Raw genomic sequence first — 7,940 nt, forward strand, 5'->3', positions numbered from 1 at the left:
ACTGGTGCGTGATTCCACCAGACAGGTACCATGCCTGCAGTGCAACAGTGCTGGCTGTGCTTTGCCGCGGCAGCCCCGTCCTTCACGCTGCCCAAGCTTCCGAAATGGACAATAAAGGAGGAATCTGCTAACGAGTGAATTTTCTTCTCAACTCAAATAGTTAATGGTTTGTTGAAGCACTGAAATGGGAAGCTTTGGATTTACCCCACATAATACACCTGTCAGTGTCTCATCCCATGAATACATGTCTAATTGTTTTTTCTTAATCTAGCTGACCTCTTGATCTCAGTGCCAGTTTGTTTCAGGAAGCATTTTATATGGAATAATTTTCTTTTTCCTGATTAAATATGCTGCATTGCATTTGTTGCTCTTTTTCTGAAATAGACACTAAATGGGAACACCCAGTCTATCTTCTTTATGTGATGGATCATTTAATATCATATTATTTTATTTGTCTCAATTCTGAACTAAACTATCCTAATCTTTTTGTTTCACTGAATATGGAAATCTTTTCATCCCTTAAACTATTTTTGTGGTTGTTTTATGCTGTATTTCTTCCCGAGATGTCATAAATGGAACTGAACACAATATTCAGTAGATCATGTAATTGATTTTCTTACACTGAAAGCATGTCATCTGCTGGTTACCTTGCGTGTTCTGTTGCACCATTTGCACGTCCTGCAGTTAGTGATTTGAGAGAACTTCTTAAAAACTTAAAATTGTGCCATTTATCTTCTGCCCATTATTTCATTGCTTGGTAGAAAGAAGGACAAGTTTTCTTCCCAGAAGCTGTGATAAAAAACATATCCTGTTCATTCTGTGTGCAGCTCCGGGTGCCTGGGTCTGAGAAGGGACCACGGAATTTTACGTGTAGCTCAGCCACCTGGTTCTCAAGTTTCTCCACAGTTCTTGGTTTTACGCAGTCCAGCCCTACTGTGTACTTGCTCTTAATTTATCAGGTATTTTTAATACCTCATTTTTTATAATGGCTGATAGGTTTTATTTTTAAATTTAGTTCTCTCACATCTCTATTTAAGAACTCATAAGGATCTTGCAGAGGGGGTTGAGTACTCATCTGGCTCCTCTGCAATGTGTTTTATCTTCTGTGTTGTAGCTGACCTCTTACTCTGGCTGCAATCCACTAATTCGCTCATGTTACCTCTCCTGATGCTAGTGTTTTCTTTGTCTTTGGCTACTTTTTAGTAAGATCCTTCACACTCTTCCTATTACTGTTCTGTATTTTGCTGTCCACAAGTTACTTTGCTAAACTGAAATTGATATGTTCTTGGCAGTTGTGGTTTTTGCTGCATCAGGCGTTCAGTGTGAAGGTCTCTGGCGCTGGAGGTTGCAGTAGTCCAAGACAAAGAGTTTTAGGTAAACTGAAGCTGCAGAATTGCTGGATTCAATAATGCAGTGATGATACACAGTTTTCATTCTGAAGCTGTGCTCAGTGTAAGGATAAGCACAACTGTTACCAGGTTTTGTAACTGTAGAAGCAGTCTAATGTTAGTCAAGTATTTATTTTTTCTTTACATGAATACATTCTGGAGAGGTTTATCAAGGTTTGGTTAAGTTTATTCTTGTAGATGTTTTAATGTGCTTAAACCACAGGCAAAAAAGATCAAAGGGCAGGATTTGAAGTGAGCCCAGGAAAGGTAAATCAAAGGTAATTAGGTTGGTCAAGGTACAGTCATACTGGTGTATTGTTAATATGCTGTGAATGGCTTAGTTCTCATAATTTTGCTTAAATAGAGCTGAGACAAACTTAAATGTATTGAAATTGAGGATATTTTTTTTAATTATCATTATCATGCTTGTTCCTGTCTGCTGATATGCTTATCCTTAATTTGCTGCTAGATCTTAGAATGCTGTACACAGCCCTTTTTAGGAAGCAAGGTAAACAAACTATTTTTAAGTCTGTCTTATCTTACTGGGTTTTTTCTTTTAAAAATGTAAAAAGTGAAAGCTAGTTTTCTGTGCAAGTAAAAAGCATCCCTAAAGAATATACTGTGCAGCTTTGTCTGAATGATCATTATCATATGATCATATATATATATATATGTTTGACTGGTCATTATAAATTTAAGTCTTATTAATGCTAAATGATTATTTTTTCCGAAAGGAAAAAAATATTTTACTAGTTTTCTCCAGTTAAGAATCCCTTCTTGTTACTGGAACTCAAAAGAGCTTGCATTCAAATACATGCCTTGGCTGGCCCGCTGGGCCTCAACACCAGCTGTGAGAGCTCGCCCTTATTGTTGGTTTTTGTGTTCTTAATGCCAGGATGCAGAATCTAATCAGGTTACCTGGGCAGATCTTGAGGATGTTTCTTGCCTTTTCCCTGCTCCGTGGCATTATCTGTTTGGGTTAGACAAATGGTAAAGAAATGCCTGTTTCCTTCTGAAGCATTACAGATTGTCTAGCCCTGGGCAGGCTTTTGCTCCAGTTCATTGGTTATTTCTATCGTGTTTTATTCTTACAAGTTTTAGGTAGAAAAAACATAGTCAAGGGTTTCCTTCGCTTAGTTTTATGAAATATTTATGTAATTTAAACTCTCTTTAAAGGAGAGAAAATAGTGTGAGAGGTTAAAAACAGACATAGATTGAAGGCTTTTTCCTGATTGTTTCATACTGTCTTGCAGCAGGTTTACAACTAGGTTTTTTTTCCAGTCCTTCAAGTAAAAATGATTTTGTTGTCCTCTCCATCCATCATACTCCCTATATTTCAGCAACACAGTACCATGGTGCTGAAGAGTGGTTCTAAAGCAAGTTGGCAGCTTTTTAGTTTGGGTCATTGCCTCCTCAACAGCCACTGTGGATTCACTGCATTTTCTGCAGGAGTGTCATTTCATGGCCCTGGACAGTTACCAGGGCACTCAGTTCTAACTGGAAGGAGAAAAAAAAATATCTGCAACAAGGTAGAACTTTTCTTTTTTAACAGAAATTACAATGCCTAGCATTTATGGAAATTTCCATCTGTGCTATTTGCTATAGTCACAGTTCTGGCCTGTTACAACAGTGATCCAACATGTAGTGAATATTAGTCCACTTTGGGAATAAATTTGTGGCAGTCCGTAAGGCTGTTTGTCGTTATTTCGTTTCACATTTTTTCCTGGCACACCTTGTGTGAAGTAAGTGCCATGACTGAAATGGGCATCACACTTCAGAGTCAGGGTCTATTTCTTGATCTTGCACCAAATTGTGAGTGCCTGTTCCTCTGTACGAAAGTCTGTATTATAGAACATTCCTTCAGCTCTGCGAAGGGCTGTGAGAGCTGTGAGTGCACTGCCCACACTTTTTAATACTGATAACTTCAGCTTTTATTTCCAAACTCTGCTGTGGTGCTCCATAGCATTTTTTTTTCCATTGGCTTTTCATTTCATTAACAAGCGCTGCAAGACTAGTCAAGGCACAGTGCTCCCGGGTGCTGAATGTAAACAAGTGTGTTTCTCAGCATGCCTTCAGACGGGACTGCAACTCCGCTGGCTGTGAAGCTCTTCTCTCTGTGTTCCATTTCAGATATCTAACAGCTGTTGCAGTCAGCTTCACTTGGGGTTGTGCTTTCCTTTGAAGTCAGGCAAATGATGTAAAATTTAAGAAGAAACTTTTTTTATGGCATGAAGGACAAAAAAAAAGCCTAATTAGCACGTCCCATTTGTTTGTGGTCCCACTCAGCTGTGCTAGATGGTTCAGTGCTCCTGAGTCACTAAGTCTTGACGGTCTCTGGGAGATGGAGCATTTCTGCAGCCCTTTGCCACCCAAGCAGGACCACATGCGTGAAGTTGGAGCATTTCAGGTTTTCCAAAAAGTGGCTTTAAATGTTTCTAGTTATATTAGAGTTTAAAAGAAACAGAAGTGAGATACTGGCAAAGAACAGCCATAGCTTGTTTTTGTGATGTTACTGTTGTTATTCTTGTTATGTTAGACATACACCATTGTTTGTGATGACCGGTGACTGTCCAGATCCCTGTAAGTGGTTCAGACGAAACCACAGGGCCGGAGGGGTTTCGTGGTGCACGGGCAAAACCCAGGTGGGATTCCCACTGCTGAGGTTTTCAGTCTGAAGACATGCCTGTCAGTGGGGAGAGGTTGGTGGGCTGTTCAGCAGCAATTTACTGGACTGCTGTCTGATAAGAAGGCTGATCAATGCAATTCATTCTGCAGCATAAAAACTGCAGGCCCGCTTTCATGGGTAGCAGTGCTAAAGCCTTTTCCCTGGAGGACAAACAGAAGGAAATCTGCACCAAGTATCAAGTTATCTAAGAAGAGATCAAAGAGTGATGGTGTTACAGTGGCAAATGATGAAAGGCATGCTTGTGCATGGTGCTCAGCAGCATAGCAGCCACTCATTGACAGGGAGGGCTTTTGCAGCACACAGCATTGAAAACACATGTTATAGGTGCATTCATTTTAATATGCCCCTTCATTGAGCAGCCCTGATTAATTAGTGTGTGTCACCATCTGGTACTTACTGAGACTATTCATTTTTAAAATGTTGAAATTGTAGGCAATGTTGCACACCAATTAAGTTCCTTTTAATTGGGTTATGTTAGTATAAAGTATTGCTGGAGAAGGCCTTCATTGTGATTCAGGCAGCATGCATCTAAGGGAGACCCGCCAGCCTGAAATTACTTAGAACAAAGCGAAAATGCCTGAAATGCATGTTTATTACCGTCTCTGTGCACTCAGCAAAGATGATGTCAGCAAGTAAGAGCCACACAGATACTTCTGCATTTCTATGCAAGGTTCGGTTTCCTGACATAAGGATATCTCAGCTGATTACTTCATCTCTGCACTGCAACTTTGAACCTGTCACCTTCTCCCTCTGACTTGGAAAGTGAAATCCACTTTGGTGTTTCTGTTTGATGTCAGCAGGGCCAGACTGAGCCCTCCTGTGTGCAGTTGAGCATCTGCTAAAATGAGGATCCTTATTCTCATTTACCCAGAGTGATTTCACCTTTAAAGCTGATGAACTGTCTGTGCTGACCCAATCATTTAGTGAATGAAGCACCACGAGCTGCTGGTTGCAGCACTGCGTTAGGAGCAGAACTGTACTTGTTCCTGTCACTGATCCACTCAGTGAATTTTAGTTACTTATCATCCCTGCACTGCAGTGTTTGTGTGTAAACTGTGAGTAGTTATGTTTATCAACTTACATACAAGGCTTTGAGACACAGGGATGAAAAGCACAATGTCGATATTACTGATTTACTGTTAACGCTTGCTTTAGAAGCCTAATGCTGCTTTGTATTTAACAACTGAGGTTGTTGTTGGCTTGATTTCATGAGTATCTTCAAGTAAGTTCTGTCCCCTGAGCTACTCATTTCAGAGGAGCCAGGAGCTGTGCTGCTTGGCAGAGTACGTGTTCCCTCCTGCCCCTCAGCACTGACATGGGCTGTCATGGAAGCAAGGAAGTTACAGAAGAAAAGATGCCTCATCTCTAGCAGCTTAGGAGATCTGATGTGTGGCGGCCTGGATCTCTTGTTGGCTTGCTGTGTTTTGGAGAGTAGGGTGAGAATGTAAAAATGACCCATGTCAGGATATTTTTTCTTGCTGTCTTTGTGTGCATTGTTGTTACCTTCGCTGGGCTCTGCTGCCCCCTGCCAAGGTGCAGCTGCTGCTGACAGCAGTGGAAGCAACAGCCTGAACACGGGAAGAATGTTTTATATTTTTTAATACTGAAAGGAGATTTCATTTCTGTTATCACTCGTCATCACTCTTACTATAATTATCACTCATAATAGGGAATCTGTAGTTGAAACAGGAGAAAGGAGAATTGCCTTCCTCGACCTGCTGGTCACGCTGTTTTTGTTGTAGCCCAGGATGCAGTTGACTTTCTGGGCTGCAAGCGCACACTGCGGCGTCATATTGAGCTTCTCAGAAATGTACACAGACACATCAACATGTATTTTGTTTTTAAGCTAAATTGCTGCAGATGGTACTCCTGGGACATGGGATGTATGTTTGCATAGAGCAACAGCCATGCCACAGTTTTTACTTTGACTGAAGTGTTGTGTTGTGGTCCTAAGTTTCCTGTAATTTGCCCTCATACATTGAGTGTAGCACTCGTTTGAGTTAGAAGAAAACTGATCGGTACCAGTGTATCTGAGCAAACGCGCCTACAGCCCGTGGCAGAACGTACAAAGGTAGTCAAAGAAGGTGTGCAGTAGAGTGCTTTCTCATTTCTACCCCAACATTATTAGCAGCAAACGCTTAGGCTGAAGGGCCATAATGCTTTCTGGCTTGTGCTGGAATCCTAGAGCAAGTGCAGCTTATGCAGTTTCAGAGAAATAATATCACCCAGTTAAATCTTAAAAACTGCACACATATGCACTAACCCTTTTGTTTAAATTGTTTTTTCAGAGGTTTTATGTCATGGAGAAATATATTTTCCAAGAAAACATTTATTTCAGATTCCCACTAGTGTAACTTTACTCCTTTTGTTTGTTAAATACATGAAAAGAAGGAGCTAACCAGAGTATAAAATACTAGTATGTGCATGCTCACACTCTCTCTGATTTTAGGAGAATTATTTTTTACTGTAATTTTTCTGCTTATAATATATGGGCTTGCAAAGTGTTGAAGCAACAAATCTTGGCAGAGATAAAAGAAATACAAAGGCATTTTACTTTATATATATAAAACAAAGGCTGAAAGTTTGGGCAGATCTCTTATACGACAGGCTTTCTACCTCTTAGGTCATACAGAGAAAGCTTTTGGCACTGAGTTTTGGCAGAAGGCTTTGTCTGGAAACATATTTAGTCAGTGTATGAAATATGATAGCCCTGGTACCACGGAAGTGTCTGAAGATACTAACAGAGTTAGGCTTCAGCCCCATCTGGTGTTGGAACAGGATTGCTATGGCAGTGTTCTCCAGCACAGGACAGCCCTTTGCCAGAACCCAGAGCAGTACGTGAGGAGACTGACAAATGGATACACGTGTCAGTTTTACTGAGCATTTCTATTGTTTGCACTGATGAAAAGCTGTTGTGTCCGTGGTGAATTCCAGCATAGCCGTCCTGCTGCTGAGTTACCAACCACGGGCTCTGCGGATTACTGCTGGGTTTATTAAAACCCTTTCAGAGCATCTATGTGATCAGCAAGTATATTTTTACCTGAAGCCTGTAAGAATATAAAATTATTGATTTTCAGTACCTGTGTTTTCAGAATTAGTGGTGGACATACAGATTCTTTCGCCTCTGTAAAATGTCTCCAATATTTTGAGTTATGCAACAGTGACAAAGACACCAGACTTGCAGATCTGGCTTAGAAAGCTTAAAATCATCAGGCATTACTTCATGAAAGTCTCAAAGCCCAGATACTCCAATGGCTATAAAGCACAGCAGATTCGTGTTTGGTTTTTAGTTAAGGCTGATTGTTTCAGGAAATAAAAAAGTTCACTTTGAAAGAGATTCTCAATTCTTTTTCAATTGTTATTTCTGGAGGTGTTGGGTAGAAACATGTGAAACAAATCAGGGACTAAAAATCCATAGCTTTGTTTCAAGGATATAAGAATAGTTTATTGCCACTGTTGTAAGCTAAAGGAGAAGAAACAGTGACTCTAGGAAGGTTTCCCCAGCATTTTTATCTGACTTTTCCAGGATAGCAGTCCAGCCTGTCCCTTCAGCCTGAATATCTGTCCGCTTACAATTTGACTCCAATTTAAAAAGTGCTAAAATGACAGAGTTTGGAATTGCTTGCACATCTTTTGTCACTCAAGCTGAGCTCGTTCACATTCAAAGCTAAAACAAATTATCTCAATTAAATTTAGGAGAGTAAACATACCCTTACTTTCCTGTCTCATGTTTAAGTAGTTATGTTGAAAGCAATGTGCACTAATCTTTGGTTTCGTATCCTCTTCCTAGCATTTGTTTTATTGGGTGAAATTAAAGGTCAATGGTCCTGAACTACTCAAGAGGATTATTCTAAATTCTCAGCCAT

The sequence above is a fragment of the Pterocles gutturalis genome, unplaced genomic scaffold, assembly GCF_000699245.1.
Source record: "Pterocles gutturalis isolate BGI_N339 unplaced genomic scaffold, ASM69924v1 scaffold30306, whole genome shotgun sequence".
Taxonomy (NCBI): domain Eukaryota; kingdom Metazoa; phylum Chordata; class Aves; order Pterocliformes; family Pteroclidae; genus Pterocles; species Pterocles gutturalis.